This window comes from Oenanthe melanoleuca, chromosome 12 (assembly GCF_029582105.1).
Source record: "Oenanthe melanoleuca isolate GR-GAL-2019-014 chromosome 12, OMel1.0, whole genome shotgun sequence".
Taxonomy (NCBI): Eukaryota; Metazoa; Chordata; class Aves; order Passeriformes; family Muscicapidae; genus Oenanthe; species Oenanthe melanoleuca.
This window is the reverse complement of record NC_079346.1, coordinates 9761547-9779674: the sequence shown is the minus strand read 5'-3', so window position 1 is coordinate 9779674 and position 18128 is coordinate 9761547.

The following is an 18128-nucleotide window of genomic DNA, read 5'->3' as shown; positions in this document are numbered from 1 at the left end:
GGGCACTGCACTGCTATTTCCCATCTCCATTAAGTGTGTGGTTCACATTCAAACAGATCACTCTATCCTTCTTAGACAATTTATCTCTCTCATTCTTTTTTCTCATAGTCTCCCACAGCAAGGTCCCCAAAGTTATCTAATAAACATAGATGTTATGACATCCTCCCACAATAATTCTAAATACCATACAGGAGGCACTGCCTAATAAATGATATAATTACTGTGAAGAAGGAAACCAGCACTCCTGAAAATTCACTGTGAGTTGCTCTTTATCTTGTTGTAGAAATTGTTTCCATTTCTTTTCTTGAGTGTGTTTTTTTTTGTCCTGCTTAGCCTTTCAAGCTCTTCTTTTGCCTCAATGCTTGTGATCACGTGCAAGAAATGTATATCTCCAGGCACAGAAATATAAAGTGCAGTCATTCTGAACTGGCATGGGAATGCAGGTCCACCCAGTTAATTTTTTCCCATTGTACTGGGTGGAGTGGCTCTGCAGAACCACTCATATACACACCCTTTCTTTTTTGGTACTGTTAATTATTTTAAACTGCTGTTCAGGTTGGTAGCATAGCTTATTACTGTAGAAAATGGGCAGTTTCTCTCCTTCTGTGGTGACTTGCAAGTTATGAAAAGCTTTTTAGCTTGATTTATTCTGAATTCTGCCATGTCTTGCTGATTTATCTATTATGCTCTAAAATAAGGCCAATTAAGCCCAGCAGTTAAGCCAGACAAAGAGAAAGACACGCATTTCCCTCCCCAAAAGGTACTTTTGAAACAAAAAGACAGTGCTTTAAGCCAGTAAATGGTATCTTTTCCTTTGAACTAAGGACAGCACCATAGGATTATCACTGACTCTGTTGTCATGGGCACCTCACATTATTACTGCACTTTGCTTTGTTACCACATTCAGTCAAAGCAGTGACACACAAAGGAGAGGCAGAGCTGTCAAGTGCTCCAAGGCTGGGATTGCTGAACGCTGTATTTTAATAATCTGACTGGTTCACATGAGCCAGCCAGCCTCAGCCAAGGCAGAGCTGTTGTTGGCCAACCAAAACACAGCTGTTGTAGCTCATTTTGAAGTCTAGCAGCCTTTCTGCTGCCCCCTTTCACAGATTATGCTTAATCTTCTGTATGCAGGGCTTATGTCACCTTTTTCAGGAAGGGTTTCACTGACAGCCTTGCTGCTTTCTCCTCTTTGCCCCATCCTTTGTGGTTCTGGCAAGGGAGCAGATTTAGTAGAAACATACCCAGGCAAAAAAAGGAAAACAGTGTGAATGTTGTGTGGCTCTGCCTCACAGGCAGCCCATGGCTGTGCAAGGGCCCAGGGAAGCACAAGGGTTTTGGGAGAAGGGTGAGCTGTACTTTGGAATGTTCTCCACACTGTGGGAACCAACCCTCTGGTGTGGCTTAAGCCAGTGGGCACATGCCCAAAACAGAAGCTGTGTTTTAATTTGAGTTTTTTTTTTTTTTTTTTTTTTAGGTTTGGTTTTTTTTTTTTTTTAGCTTCCTCTGAAACCCAAGCAAAATTGAAGTATGGGAGGTGAGGCAGTTGTCTAATCTGTATGGATCAAAATTTCATAAAATCTTAAATGAGTAGCAGCAAAACAAAGCAGCTGAGCCTCCCCAGCCCTCCAGCATCTCCCCATGGCCTCATCTGAGCTGTGCCAAAGCCAAATCTGAGCTATAAGAAACTCTGCTCCACTGCCAAGGACTCATCACATTGGTTTATCCAGAAGGGCTTCTGCACCAAAGATAGCCCAGGCATGTGGGTTACATTTCAGGTCTGCTTTTAGCAGAGGAAGTGAGTGTTGGTCTTCAGGCCTATGATTGCTGTATAAACCCAGATTTGAGCTTTTTTTGCTGCCTGGTGTCACAGCGCTCCTCTAATGACCACTGGTTGTTGCCACAGCTGAATGAATTTCCCAGATTAGCCAGCAAAAAGAGAAACCCTCCACCCTTGGTTCTTTTTTCATTTCATAATTATCTGCTGTTTCTCTACACTTGCTCTTTTATCCTCAGGTTTTGCTCCTGCCTGGATGTGCCCAGTGCCTTGCAATTAAAACGAAGCTGCTCTGCACAGTTCACAATCTAAGATCACATGCTGCCAGCCCTTGCTCATTAGAGCAGTCCCACTGGAGAGAATAAGGCTGTTTCACACCAGGCCTGCTTGCTTGGTGTAGTTAAGTTCTGACCTTAAGTTACATCTTTTAAAACATCAGCAAAACGTTCTGTGACTCACTGCGAATAATATAGCTGCTAATGGGAGGAATCTCTAAAAAACACATCCAAATATTTTCATATAATAATCAGAAAACTTTCATTCCCAAAGGGAAGGAGCAGTTTCACTTTCAACATCACTTGTGTTTTGGCCTGGAGGTGTCCTACATGCTGTGCCAAAAAGTAATAATTAAAGGGACACAGTCAACATAAAACTAAGTTTATTGAAATTCCTAACCTGTGCTCCTTGGCAATGCAGTAAAGTGTTCAGAGTGAGGAGTTTTTTAATATAAGTTTGTTTTGCACCACTCAGGCTCTTTGTTCTTTCTGCAGTGCTCAGTTTTAAGTATAAAATCTGTTTTTTCTGGTTTCGCTTCTAGTTTGTGTTCGATCACTCAGTGTTTCTGTGCTGTATGTGTTCTGAATTTAAAAGACATCTGCTTCACTTCAGCTGGATCCCCTACTGTCAGTCTTTGCTTCCTCCTGTTATGTGCATGTTAAAATATCACTGGCATGAATATGCAAGGAAACTAAATGCAAAGCCAGCACCACAAGTAATTGCTGATCCTTTTAAAGTGCCCAAGCCTCTCACGAGGTCTTTGATGCAAAGACTGTTAAGAAAGACAAAGATTTTGACTGCTCTCTTTGCAAGCTCCAAGAGTGAGCATCTGCAATTACTTTATGAGAGCAGCCACTGGTGAGAATTACAAATCAATACAATGCAATGTGCTTGGTGTGTTTTGTTTTAATGAAACCCTGCTTCACACAGCATTTGGAGTTCCTCAGATGCCTCGCTCATCCCTGGCATCCAGGCAGGGTGATACAGGAGTGAGCCCCCTCCTCCCCAGCTGGGTCATGTGGCAGATGCTACAAGAGACCCCCACAAACTTCCCTGATTTCTTTTTTTGGTGGGGTTTCCCCTGATTGGATGGCGTTGCAAGTAATTCACCATAAATCACAATTCACTTGGTTGCCAAGTGTTTGGAAGCAAAATTGCAAGAGATTCAAAGGAGGAGGAGAAGAAGTCTGAAATGCAGAGCTGTGCAGGCGGGCGTGGTGCTCCTGCTGGGCCAGAGGCAGCCGTGCCAAGCACACAGACCCCAAACAGATGTTGGCACCCTGCCCTGCCCAGGGAGGCTGGGATGGAGGGGGGACCCAGCTCTCACCCCTAGATTTGAGCTCAGGGACTCCCTCATGCAGCCCCACAGCTTCTGGCCAGCAGCCACCTGCATCTGGCCAGCACAAACTGAGCCAGAGAAATTTGTGTCCATCTGCACCCACAGCCTGCTCCTGCTCAGGGTGCACTTGTGCCAAACCAATCTTGCTTCTAGGAACACTGCCCTCAGCAAGGCCTGTCTGATCCAGAAGATTTGATGTTCTCAAGATGAAAAAAAAAAACAAAAACCAAAAACCAAAAAGAATAAGCATCTTTATGTTATCCCCTCACTTACAGTGGTCAGAATTAAAGGCTCTGGTGGTCTCACAGGGACAAGGACAGCCCAAAGGCTGTGCAATAGCCTGCTCTGCCAGTGGCTCCTCCTAACATGTCCAGGGATGGCGAAAAAGCAAAAAAAAAAAAAGCTATCAGAAAGTTTAATGGATAGACTTGAGAAATCCATAGGTTGCCCATCAGGATTGCTCAAGCTGGAATGGAGGATGTGGATACCATACTGATCTGTGCAGGGAGAGCCAGCCCTTCCTCTGAAACAGCAGCAGTGAGGAGATGACCCAAACAAGAGACACTGCACATTTCCAAATATACAAGAGAGTACTGAGAAATAAAAACTATAAATATTTAGGTTGTGTTAATGCTCAGACAGGTCAAAAAGCCAAAGGGAAGATGAGAGAGGCTCCTGGCAGAGCAGCACTGCTGGGGAGAAACCCTCTTCCTCCCAGGGACTGGGGGCTTTGCTGGAGCTGTGCTGCGTCTCTTTGGACTCTCATTTAATTCAGATCCCTTTCAGTCCTGATTTGTAATTCTTCATGAAAACTGGTTGTTGTTTTTCACTTCAAGGGCTCAGTGGCCGCTTGGCTCCTTCCCAGCAGATGCTCCCCACGCACAGCCAGGGCTGTGTGCTCCTCTGTGTTGCAGCTTTTATTTGTGCATTCCCTCCCTTGAATGCAATGAAGAGGGGTTTGTGTGCCCAGCACCATGCAGGGTGGGAGGGGGAGCCTGCAGAGCCCAGAGGGCTCCAGGGTGAACTTAGGCACAATCACAGCCACGTGCAGGGAGCACTGGGGTCTTTGTGGATGTGAGCAGGCCTGGCAGCTCCTGGGCATGGGCACAGCTGCTGGGGCTCAGCCCCTGGCAGCCACAGGGGACAGGGACACTGCTGGGACAGGCTGCTGCTGCTCCTGGGCCACTGCACAGCACTTCTGCTCCTGCAAGAGCAGCATCACCCCTCTGCAGACACAGCTTGTCTTTGCACTGGGAATGGCATCATTCCCTCTGTCCTCCTGCAGCATCCTGAGCAGCTCTGGATATAAACAGCCAGGCTGACAGCCTGCCCTTGGGCTGCACTCAGCTGGGCCCAGCTGCAGTGCCATCCCACAGAAGGTGTGTGGATGGACTTTGGGTGCTCCCAGGATGGGCAGGAAGCTCAGTGCACCCCTCCAGAATGCTCCAGCTCTCCTGCTAAAGGTGTGGCCCCAGGGAGAATTGCCTCATTTGCTGGAATTCAGCCAGTTCCTCAGCCACATTGCAATTGGGGTGCCCAAATCCTACCCAGAGATGCTGGCCCTTGTGCTGCAGTGGGGAACTAAATCCCTGTGAGAGCTTGTTTGGGCTGAGTTGTGCCTGTGCACAGGGGAGAACCTGCTGAAATGATAAAAACCTGAGCTATGTCCCTGTGCCAGTGCTTGGCTGTGCTGATAATATTACAATTCCTGGGGCAAATTGGAGCAAAGTGACAGGTTTACCCTTGACTATGGAAGTGAACTGAAAGTGAACTTAAACTCTGAATGTGAAAGTAAAAGAACTTGAAAAGAACAAAGAAAACATAGGATTAGTAGTTAAAGGTGTCTTGCAGTAGATAAATTGGCAGGAGTGAAGCTGACTTAACATTAACACCAGAACTAATAAGAAGCTGTAAGTTAACCTTGAGGGATCATTAGCTTCCATCTCCTTTCAACCCATGGAAAATTATTTTCCTCCCATTCTCTTGTTTTTTGGCCCCTTTGAAGGTGATCAAATGCAACTTGGCTTTTCAGTTCAGTGAAACCTTTTAATCCTGCCTGCACATGAAACACTTCATACCATAGTGTGGCACTTGACAGTAAATTAAATAAACTCTTCTTTATACTCCCAAACTGTGAGAGACCCTCAATAAATAAAACAAATCTGCAAATAAAGAGAATTTAGTAGAAGGCTGAATGTTTCCCTCAGAGACATGGAGATCAGTGTTACCCTGCTGTGCTGTGTACCTGTGTAAGTTCAGTCAGACACCTGATTTCTATGCACTTCTTCCTCTTCTTTTCCTTCAGAGCAAAACCTGCTGTCTTCTGAAAACAGCAGGGACAACAAGTGCAGCCTGCTTGGCTGCTCCAGGCAGCCTTGCAGCCCTTCCCATCCTTACATTGTGCTGCAGGAGGACTCCTCACCCCCTTTAGGCTCAGCAGAAGAGCAAGAACACTCTTTCCTGTCCATGATATGCACAGGGGATGGGTATCCAGTATCAGCCAAGAGCCCCCTGTGTCTGTGTAAGACCTGGTGAATAACAGACCTGCCTGAGAAATCCACAGGCTGCCCCTCAGGACTGCTCCCTACAACCTGGAAGAGTATCTGGATACCATGGTGGCTGCTGCCAGGAGAGCCAGCCCTTCCTCTGCAGTGGCAGCAGCAAGGAGATGACCCAAGCAAGCACAGTGCACACTTCCAAATACCCAAGAGAGCTTTGGGAAATAGATACCAAAACTGTTTATGTTGTGTGGATGGGCTTTGGGTGCTCCCAGGATGGGCAGGAAGCTCAGTGCACCCCTCCAGAATGCTCCAGCTCTCCTGCTGATGGTGTGGTCCCAGGGAGAATTGCCTCATTTGCTGGAATTCAGCCAGTTCCTCAGCCACATTGCAATTGGGGTGCCCAAATCCTACCCAGAGATGCTGGCCCTTGTGCTGTAGTGGGGAACTTAATCCCTGTGAGAGCTTGTTTGGGCTGAGTTGTGCCTGTGCACAGGGGAGAACCTGCTGAAATGATAAAAACCTGAGCTATGTCCCTCTGCCAGTGCTTGGCTGTGCTGATAATATTACAATTCCTGGGGCAAATTGGAGCAAAGTGACAGGTTTACCCTTGACTATGGAAGTGAACTGAAAGTGAACTTATACTCTGAATGTGAAAGTCAAAGAACTTGAAAAGAAGAAAGAAAACATTGGATTAATACTGAAAGCTCAGCAAAAAAAGCCAGAAAAGCCCTCCAGGTCCCTGATACTCACATGATGGGGTGCTCAGCACTGGCCAAGAGCCCTTTGCTTTTGATGGCAGCATTCAGCTTGTGGCACGAGGATTTCCCCACGGGTTCCATTCTGGGGAGATCCTCTGTTACAGCATGGGCTGCTTTGGTACCATGTGTTTGAAACCTCCTGTCTGCCTGCAGCAGCTGGCCATTAGTGCCCTAAGGGTGCAGGACAGGCAGGGATCAGCTGACAGCACTGGACTCTCTCCAGAAGTGATGCTGCTCTTCCCCAGACACCTTCAGCACTCAGCACACGCTGCACCACCAGCCCTGCCAGAGGCAGGAGAGGGAGGGGTGGTGTGTAACAAACCTGGGTGTCCCTCAGACAGACTCCTTCAGATGTACATTAGGAGGGATTAACTTTTTGGAGCAAGCTGCTATGAATCAGGTTATCTCAGTTCTGTTTTGCTCTGCCATTGACTTGTTCTTCCACCACAGGCAAGTCAGTTTGTATTGATATAAGGGTTGTAGGAACAGGTATCCAGGGGAAGTCTGTTCCATGCTTTTCTGGGAATGGCTTTGCTCACTTTCTACTTTGTCCATGTTCAGTTGATCTGGAGAAATACCTTTAAAGTTTAGAAGAGGGAGTATTGAGTAGAAGTCCTTGTTAAAGAGCCAAATAGGCAACAGATGGTTTAAAATTGTAGTGAAGGTGTAATTGGTTAAAGACTGAGTTAAATGGAAAGGAACCTGTGGTTGGTAGGGTACACAGCCCCAAGTTCTCACCCCACCAGCCCACAGAAATGATTATGGGGCTCCTGTAAAGATTTCAAAATTCATTGTACACTTGGGTACCCACTTTTTTTTGCCAGTGTCCCCTGTTGTTCCCGTTCCTGGCCTCTGTGTTGGAATGGATAATAAAATGCTTCTCATTTAATCTTTAATAGACTTTCCAAAAGGCTTTGGAAAATAACAAGTCTGTCTGAGGGAGTCTCAAAATTCACAGGCTCAGTTAACTGCATGGACTAGAAACCACCTGGTGGGCTTTTAAAAATTTTTTGACCCGTGAAAATTTAAATTCAGCAACCAATGTTTTCTCTGCAAGAGATGGTGAAATTACCACCTCTTAACTCCAAGGAAAAAGCTGCTCCACCTGATTTCCTTAAAATGTTTTAGGTGTAATTGATTAACAGGGTATGCCTTCATTTCTGGCTTTGCAGTACTGAATTTTGTGCATATGGCAAGTGATGCAGGTACACCACCTATTGCTAAAATGGACCAGCACTTCCAGCAACAATAATTCACTTCAGCTGCTCAGAGTTTTGCCAAATTGCAACTATTTGGGTTGAAACTTCCTAAGCAGAGAATGTCTGCTTCATGCTAAATTAATTTGCTTTAAATATCAGAAAAAGTGTTTCAGCTGTTCTTTGGCCAAGACTAAAGAGATGCAATATTGGACATTGTTCTTACTACTTTGGTTATGGTGGAGGTTTTTATCCCTTTCATAAAATATATTCTACCACCCACGTGTGTTGTATTCTAAGCCTGTCATTTCTTGGATGTGATTTTTGGTGTCAGGCAGGGTTGTCCTCAGAGCCCCTATGAAACAAATGGTAAAATCACAGCCCATTTCATTGCCTCCTGTTACAGTCTGTCTCCTGGAAATCCTGCTTTCCCTCAACCCCACCATCCAAGCTGAGCAGCTTTCTGCTCCTCTCTTCAATCAAATACCCTTGGGGTTTCACACCTCCTTCCCCTCAGTGTGGCAGAGCTGGTCCTTACAAATCTGTCCCAGGTGCTCAGCTGGACATTTTTGCCCTCCCTGAAGTCAGCAAATAGACTGATTTTAGTTGGTTGTATGAGTCTGGGCATTGTGACCATTTCCCACTTGATAAAACCTCTCTGCACTTTCTGCATCTGCAGAGGGTATGGACACTGAACACCTGGGAAATGCCTGTGTTGCATGAGTTTCTTCTGGTCTTTTCAGATTGTTGATTGATTTACAGCCAATATTCTTGTGGACAGGTGGGTGGAAGACGTTTTTTGGAAGGAGAAAAAGAGAAAACCAGATACCTAAAGCTAATTAAGAAAATTTTTTTTCCCCCCACCCCACTTAGTTAATATGATATTTACTTAATATCACTTATTATGATTTAAAGTTGACAAGAATTAATTGCTGCAGGAAAACAGAAATATTCACATCTGTTACTGTAACTAACAGGGACTTTCTCTAAGCACAGCCCAGAAATCAGGTGCATTTGTTTTCATTGCTGTTGGATCTTTCACCAAAAGCATTTGGTTCCCCAGCAGGATTTCCTGCTCTGGCTTCCATGAGATTAATTGTTTCAAAAGCTGGAGTGGATGGAAAGTTGTGATGGCTAAGTCCATATAGAGCTAGCACTAATTCTGCATGCAGGAAAAGCTGATATTTTGAGCAATGCCATGTGTTTCTGTGCAGTCTAATATTTCATTCAGCTGTTACTTATTTTTACTTTATTCAGTCATTATTCAACAAATTAAGGAAGGACATGAAGAGGTTCCATGCTGCTGTTGATTGATGCCTTTTCCTTTATAGTCTTCCCATAGCAATTTTTAAAATTTCATTGTCACACTCACAAACATCAACATGCAGTCACAGATCAAACTTCTTCAAAGCCAGGGCAGGTGTTTGAGGCACTGCAGCCAAAAGGAGGAGATTTTGCTTTTGTCATTCACTGCTACTCCTAACCCTGGTCACAAAGAGTGGGATTTAGGATTAAATTTCTCTCTGCAGTCCTGACTTATTGAAGAATACATTTGAGAGACATCAGCTGAGAATGGTTTTCTTTTCTTGGCTTCTGCATTGTCCAATGAAGATTTCATTGGAAAACTAGTTAAGTATGTCTCTTCTTCAGCTGAAGCTGTAGCAACCACAGAGCCATAAATTCCTGTGTAGCAGACAGTGGCTCACGAGACCCATGGAGCCATGCCCACTTTGTCAAGCTCTGGACATCCTGAAGGAGATGGAAAGTCAGCATTTGCCTTGACTGCATACTTGGCTGGTTTAACTCCACGAGTCTCTGCTGGGCTCTGCAGGAATAGTTTGGCTGGCTACAAACCAGTAGCCAGAGAAAGTACAGCTATGGGAGCAGAATAGGAGGAGACAGTAGTCATGGTTTAACCCAGCAGGCAGTAAAACACCACCCAGCTGCTTGACAGGCTCTCAGACACACACACTCACATATGACTGGGGAGAGAACTGGGAACAAAAAGTACAGGACAACAGCAAAATCATATATTCTGCACTGCAGTGTGGATGATAACTGTCAGAGTAGCAGACCTTCACCACATTTTTTCCCCTAATTCCTAATCTTTTCCTAGCATGGAGCCAGAGTTTGTAGTCTGGGTCAGCCCTATTTCTAGATAATGTTTAACCATGATTCCCTCTCACTGATTATCTTACAGCTCAGTTTGCTGGGCAGCATGAAGTTTTTCCACATGCTCTGTGGACATCATTAAAACGTGACATGAGCCTGGTGCTTTCAGCCCAGAGGGATTTGACCCCTTTCAGCAGCAGGCTGAGGCACAGCAGCAGCAGCCCCTGGCTCTCGTGGTGCAAAGAGGAGCAGGGAGCCTCAGCCTGCACTCTCCATGCAAGCTTGGATGAGATCCATGCTGCAGTACAGCACAGATTCATAGTTCATTCAGAACGTGTCCCTCTCTGCCACCCCTGCAATTTGAGCAGCAAGTTTTTAGTCCCTCACTAATTATTGGGTATTCCTTGTCTTGCTTTGCTCAAACCAGGAGGTTGGGGGTGGCTGCAGTCCCCCATCCTGCATTTGGGAGAGCCCTCTGGAGGACTGCAGGACAGAATTGTTGGCCAGGGGCATCTCAGGGCATAAGCCACAGAGAGGCTGACTGAGCACTTTGTTCAAGCTCCCTCACTGCATTAGCTCCAGGACACCAAATGGAAATAAAACAGAGCCAGCTTCAGTGCAGCTCTCTTTGCTCCAGGTTTTCAACATTGCAACATACGCCTGAGCTGCCTTGTACTGTGTCCAGCTGGTGCTCTCTGGTCATGCCCTCATTGAAAAAGATAATCCTGTTTTGTTTAAGTTAATTTCTGAAGTTTAAAAGCCCATTTATGTCTGCCCAGTTCACTGAATTGAGCCTCTGCACAGTAGCATATTCAGTTTCTGCTGTAACCTGCTACTGCTGCTTTTAGCTGTAGCTGTAACCACAGAAATAGCAGCCAAAAAAAACAACAAAAAAAAACAACAACAACAAAAAAAAAACAAACCACCAACACTTTACTCGCTTAATTTTTTTTCCTTTTTTTTTTTTTTTTTTTTTTTTTTCTCCAGTGACACTGGCTGCACTGTTCATTGGAAAGAGGAATTGGGCAAGGCATATGACTGTGCTGTCTTCCTCAGCAGAGAGAGGAATTGGAATTCTCTCTGCCTTTGCTGAAATCACTCTGTTGCTGAGAACATCTGTAGAAATGAAGTAGCTTTTTCTCTTCCCCTCTCACTGATGGCAAACTTCAGAGGAGGTCAGGCTCGTGGGTGTTTGTGTGGATTATTTTCATGACACTGAAAAGGGTAGAGCCTGTTTCACTGCCACCAGCTGGAACTACAGCAACCTGATTAGAAAGTCCATGATTTAGCTGCCATCAATATATAGATTTGGTAGCAGCCAGGCTGTTCTTCAGCACTGTGAGCAGCACTAGCCCCAGAAGCCCAGGGCTCTGAGAGGAGGACAGGCTGCAACTGAGAGCATTTGCAAACAGGTTCTGGGAACCCATGGTGCAGAGGAGCAGGAATCACCTTTCCATGGCCAGTCTCTGCAAGAAGAGGCCAAGGCACCACCTGAAAACCTTTGATCTGAGGGGTTTGCCCTGCAATCTGCAGGGTTCCTTGGGCTGCTTATCCTGGATTGATTGTGGTGGTGCCATTGGATGCTGCTGGGAGCCAGGGATAAAGCAGCCTTGAAGCCTTGCCTTTCTCAGCTTCACAAGGATAAGAAATTATAACAATGATTATGCACCTGCAGGGTGCGTGAGAGCCGTGTCAGTGTCTCGAGATATTTTGCAGAAAGCATGTTTTCAAAGAGGTGTTGCCTTCTTGGACCAATGAGTCTTTTCTATTTTTTTTCTTCACATACAACCCTATATAAAGTGTAGTATTTCTTTAAATAAGGCTCTCTCTTCTCTTTTGCTTCTCCATTGCACGAGGAACTATGTTGCATTATCCTTTTCGCTCTCCTATAGACTAAAATGCAACATGGTAGGAATAAAAACTCCAGCTGCAAATCCAAGGCCCTGTTCCCTTCTGTCTGTGGACACTGGGAAGAGGTGCTTGATGAAAGATTTCTATAGGAAAGAGAGAGGCCAGCTGGCTTGGCTTTCTTTGCAGTGGCTCACAGGCTTGGAATGGGCTTTCTCCACACCACACTAAGCTGATTTGGTACCTCTCCAGGACTAACTTTTTGCAAAAGACACCTCTGGATATAGTTTCTGTTGGAGGCAGACACCATGCTTCCTTGATAGACCTCCTAGACATTATGGGTCAGTGGCTGTCTGATTTTAGCAGTGCTGGAATTTTCTAATGCAGACGTAATTCAATTAGGGCACCCAGAGGAGTGGAGAAAAGCCTTTATTATTTTAGTCAAAATAAAAATAGCATCTCAGGCTTCCTAGAATAGTGAAAACACAGAGTATCATGAACAAGAGCTGGACTAAGAATATTTATATGCCGTTTCAGCCAGGGTTTCCATGAAATAGAAGCTGTTTGAATTGGATTTGCCCAGCCCTGTCATGTTCAGACATATGCAATTACTTCTCTATGCTTAAAATTGCAGTAACAAACCTGAGTTTGACTTTGTGGCAGTATGTACAGAGTATAGCCTCACTAATGGTATTTAGCTGGTGATGATTATTTTAACTGCACCTCCTTCAGTAAACAAGAAGCTCTGTTTTTAGTCATGAAGGAATGTATCAGCAGTACTAAATGTACTTAGGAACCTACGACCTCAACTAGACACAGTCAGTGAGGACAGTACCTAAGTAACACTGGTTTCTTTGAAAATGTCATTCCATACTGCTATCTTTGTTCATTTTTCTCTTTCCCCTGGGCCAGGCTTTGCTGTAGAAAGAGTCAGCAATGTCAGTATTTCAGGATGGTCTGGTTATGCTGTCAGGACATGGGGTGCTGAGGGGAGAAAGGACAGACCTGCCCAATCTTCCCTGATGTGAGAGGGACAGGAACAAATGGGACCTCTGTCCCTGACTATAACACAGGGTTTTAAGGAGAAAAAGAAGTTTCTCAGCATGTTCATTCTGTGGTTGAGTAGACTTCTATAGAGTCCTTGTGATATTGCAGATACAGTTCTTTCTTGGAGGGAGCAACAGCTCATGGGAAGAGAGGGAAAAATTCCCACCTCCAGAGGACACTTGAAGTGCAATGGGTTTTGTTTGTGCTTGAAATGTTCTAATTCTTAATTCCCAGGCACCATAATCAGGCTGTAAGAACAAGCACTGAATGTGAGAGTCCCTGCCCTGTGCAAAGCCTCACTCGCAGATCTGTGTGACACAGCAGACAAATTCCTTCCCTCCATCTCCTCCCCTGAGCTGTGCTCCCTGGGAAGCCAGAGCAGCTGTGCATTGAGCTGCTGTGCTCTGCCCCATGATGGGCACGACCCTGGTGGGGCTCTGCTGCAGATTTATTTGGTTTCCTTTAACACAAGGTCCTTGGTTGGTCCCCATCTCAGCCACCACCTTCTCTTTGTACAGCCCTGACCTCAGCTGGAACAGAGGTGCAGGGCAGAGCCCACCAGTTGCTTTGGGCAGCAGGGACAAAAGCTGTGCTTTATTCCCTGGGTGTGCAAGAAACAGCAGAGCAGGAAGCAAACCCCAAAAACCATCCTCCTCATGGGAGGCTTGACAGGTTAGCTGCTCCTGCTGTTGAAGGGACTGCACTGCTCCCATCACTGTGCCAAGGTCAGATGGCTTTCCAGTGTGTATCTGTAAATCACATCCCTTCCTCAGGCCAGCCCCTCAGTCAGACATCAGCAGAAAGCAAGCTCCCAGCTGGGAACAGTATATAAACTGATGAAATATAAATACCTGGCACAAAATACAATAGTCCCTAGTTGCCACCACTGAATGATGGAGTTTCCATCCTACCAACAGCATTTCCAGTAGATGCAAGCAGAGGGTTGTCCTCAGAGCCTGTAATTTGGTTTGCTTCCATCAGCACTGGTGCTTTTAAAAGAAAAAAGCTGGTGCTTTTTATTTTATTTTATTTTATTTTTAAATTGTGGCAGAAAGAAAGTTAAAGAAATGTTTCCTTGAAATATATTTTGACAGAGGGCAGCATGTAAAAATGAGAAGAGACAGCCCAGTTTTTAGTTCCTTGGTCTTTAGGAAGATTTCTGAAGAGGTCAGGAGATAATTGTAAAAGGGTCTCTGTGAAGTCACCAGCTTTTTCTTTTTTATGTGGTGAGAGGGTAACAGAAATGTTGAGAAGCTGCAGAATTAGCCAGGTTACAATATTGACTATTCAGAATCAGGTGCTGTGTGCACTGTTCCAACCCTTAGCACTTTTCTTCTGATGAGGCATAAAAACCTGATTAACTTTAGGCAATGTACACTCTCATACCACCAAACCAGTGGGGATTCCTCAGGGTGTGGAATGTCTTTGGGGTTGTCTGTTGTTTCCCTGCCCTGTCCTTCTCAGACCAAAGAGATTTCCCAAGGCATGGGTGCTACTTTGTTTGAACAAGTGGCAAAATCTGGCAACAGATTTAAAAAAGATACATGAAGCATCTCGTTATATTCTATGTAAATAGTAACCATTCAGTTACCCCTCCAGAGGTATTTCATGTCATTTTCACCTTTTATCCACGCTGTGTCTTTCATATACTGACCTTGCCAATATTTATTTATTCCAGCACTCAATGGTGAATAGCTCACCCACATCATGGTTCTCTGCTGCTGTGAACTAAGGCTCTTGTGTATCAGTGCAAAGTGAGCATAAACACTTTATGAATTTATGAAATAAATTATATATATATATAATAACATTTGTGAAATAATAGTTGAAAAGTCACATTCTGCAGGTGCAAAGGAATGAAGGAAAATCAATGCACTTCTCGAGAAAGCAAGTGGTGCTCTCAGCACAACCTGGTGCTCTGCTTATCTTTAAGGGAAAAATGTAATGGGTCACTGTTTTGACAAGGATGGTTCAGATAAGGTGCTAGGAAAAATTTCTGAGGGTTTGTAAATCTGGAAAGGATTGCTTGGCAAGATCTTAGGTGTCCATCTTGGGGAAACTTGCAGAACAAGCCCAAGCAGGGGATCAGCTGAGGCTTTGCAGAGTCTCTCTCAGCCAGCACATTACAGTGATGCCATAAAATTTAAAACAGCACTGGGTATCAGGATACACAGGAACCACGGAAATCCCAGAGGCAGGGAGATGTCTGATGCAGTTCTAGGAAACAGAGAGAGATGATCCATGGTCAGAAAGCCTGTGCTGCAGCAGTGTCATTCCCCACATCCCTGCCCAAGCCTTTACTCGGTGGCATTTCAGTGCACCCGGGCCACCAGCAGATGGGAGTCACCAGCAGGAGGCCAGGGAAAACTGCTTCTGCAGCTCCAGAATTCAACAACTGGGTGCAAAATCAACATACCCTCCAGAAAGGCTCTTTTTCACAGGGGCTGGACAAGCAGGCCTCCAGGAGGAGTACAACAGATTCCTCAGTTTCCAGCAGAAACTAGACGTTGTTTAATTTCTATTCAACATGGTCATCAGACCAAAGCTCGGGGTTAATCTCACTCAGTGGCACCAAGGTCCTGGGAAAAAGCAAAGCATGTGGCAGAAACCTGCTGAGAAGACAGTAACGAGCACTACTAATGAGCAGGGAGGGAATCAGGCATGCACTGCATCAAAGGCTCAGCATCATTCTGCAGGCAAGCAGCACTTCCTCTTCACCTACGAGTCAGCTGCAGTTCAGACCTTGCCAGTAACAAATAATTTCCCTCTGCTGCATGTTTTTAGCACCTTTTGGTCATTATTTTTGGTTGCCTGTATTGTTTTAACAGTCATAAATAGCTCCAGCCATGGTCTGAGCTGCACAGTGGGAGGCACTGTGCAGACAGGGAACAGAGAACTTCCACGAGGAATTCACAGCCTGTCAGGGAAGGAGCCGTTGCCATTCTACAACAAATACTCATTTCTCAGTTCTTCCAATTAACCTGGAAAAGCAACAGATTAGGACACCAGGGAGCAGTGCTTACCACACTCATTTTAGGTGTGCTGCTGAGCAGTTGTATTTTCATTTGTGCCTTGAGCATCTGCTGTTCTCCAGCCACCAGTGGAGCCTGGGGAGGGAGAGAAGGGCTGCTCCAAAACAGACTGAATCTGATGATTCCATTAGAAATAGGCTTGGGATCATACCTTAAGAATCTGACAGCTTCATCTTGTGCCCTTCTATATATCTGCAGTGATCTTCTCAAGCAAGCGCTGATCACTCTTGTCTGCCTTAATGGGCTGGGGTTGGTTTTTTTCTGCATGGTGGGGCTGCAGGGGAAGGGGATGGTACAAGGGAGCAGCATGTGTGACCAGGAGGTCTGTCACACACTCAAGAACAGGCAACAGCAAAGGCCTGACCTCCCAGCAGCTGGTGCCATTGCCAGCAGCCAGCTGTTTTCATAATGTACCTCTTCCCCCTGGAAAATGGGTTTGTCCTTCTACAAGGGGTTTTGTCCTTATAAAAGGGATTTGTCCTTTGCAAAAGGCAGCATTTGCAGCTGAGTCCACATAGGAATCCTATGAAATCCTCATGGTGTGCTTCCATTTTTAGCCCTGTGGACCCGAACAGCACGTTCATCTCGGGCTGCTGAAACCAGCCCTGCATTTGTGATGTGCTCACAGATGGCCCTGGCCCTGCCCCCAGGGGTGAAATACAGACAGCAGGCAGCAGGACTCAACAGGTCCTGCTCAGTGCCTGAGCTTCTCCTGGGACCTTCCACTGTGTTTTCTTTAAAGGGAATTTCCAACTATGGGTGAAATTTGGTTATTTCTACTGGTTTTATTCATCCTGCTGAACCCGGGAAAGCTGGACTAAAGGGATTATTATTTTGCCTAGCTCCTTTGGGAGCCTTGAGCTAGATTTTCTGGTGCATCAGTACTGGGAGATACAAATAATTCACCAACAGTCATGAGTATACCCTCCAGCTCCTGAAAAGCTGTTCCAAGGGGATTCCCACTGCACAGGCTGATATGCCTTCAGTCATTGAACTTCCTCTGGCCCCAAGCACAGCAGTACCAGACATCCCTTTTGCTGCCCTTGAGGTCTGTCAGCCCATCTTCACATGTGAGGCAGACACCACACTCATCAAGGGACTAAAATTGCTGCACCATTTGCAGCAGAGAGCAGGCTGAATCGGCAGGGCCATTAGCAGCCAGCAGAGCTGCCCCAGCACTATCTCTTCCTCTCCAGAGCTGGGGTCACAGTCCCTCCCTGCCCAGATCAAACAGGCACAGGGCTGTGCTGCCCAGCTCCTCCCAGCTGTTACTGCACTGTGGCTGTGCCCTGGCAAGGAGGGCTGTTAGGCTCTCCACTGGGGTCTCGTTTTTATTGCCACTCTCTAGACCCTCCAGCAGGGACATGAAAGAGCTGTTTAATTCATGGTCATAGCCCAACACAGCCTGCAAGATGCTGTGTGTGTTATTTCATTCCAGCTTCCTTCACTGCAATGAGATTCTCCTCCAGGTTTCCTCTGCCCTAAATGAGGGCAGAATGAAGCCCAGCGTGTGCACATACCCATGCTCTCTGTCATTTCCAGTGGCTCCTCCTTGAGCTGTCCTCTTTTTTTTCAAACTAAGTGTGTTGGGGCTGAGGAGAAGCAGTGAAAGAGTATTGTCAGTGGAATCCAGCTCTTGGCCTGGCTAATTTGGCAGGTGGCCTTTGAGTACATCTCAAGTGTTTTACAGAGCTGGGTGAAAAGCATCGCTGCTATTTCAAAACTGGGGCAACAGAAGCTCTGGGCTGGTTCTGCCTGTGATTACAGAGCCTGGGGGATAGAGGATGCAGTAAGAGAACTTTGTGCTCTCACTTTCCAAACGCATGCAGAGAGTCATAGTAAAGTATGTCCTCCTTCTACAGAAATTTATTGCTTGAGGTGGAATTAGTCAGAAGCATTACTGCTTTCAGTAAAAGACTGCAGGGCCGGGGGGAGCCAAAAGAATACTAAAAAAAGGAAGAGGTGTATTTTAAGGCCACGTGTATTTTAAAACAACGAAACTTTGTGATGCTTCCTAAGCGCAGACCGTGCAGAGGAAAGTCATCAGGAAACTCCCGATCCTGCCACCACATCGGCGACTCCCTGTTCCCCTGGGGGAGTCCTAAAGCCGTGAAGGGAGCTGGGCAGAGACGGGCGCAGTCCCAAAGCCGGCAGGGCAGCGGGGAGGAGCGGGCAGGGAACAGGCAGGGAGCGGACAGGGAGCGGGCAGAGAACGGACAGGGAGCGGGCAGGGAACGGGCAG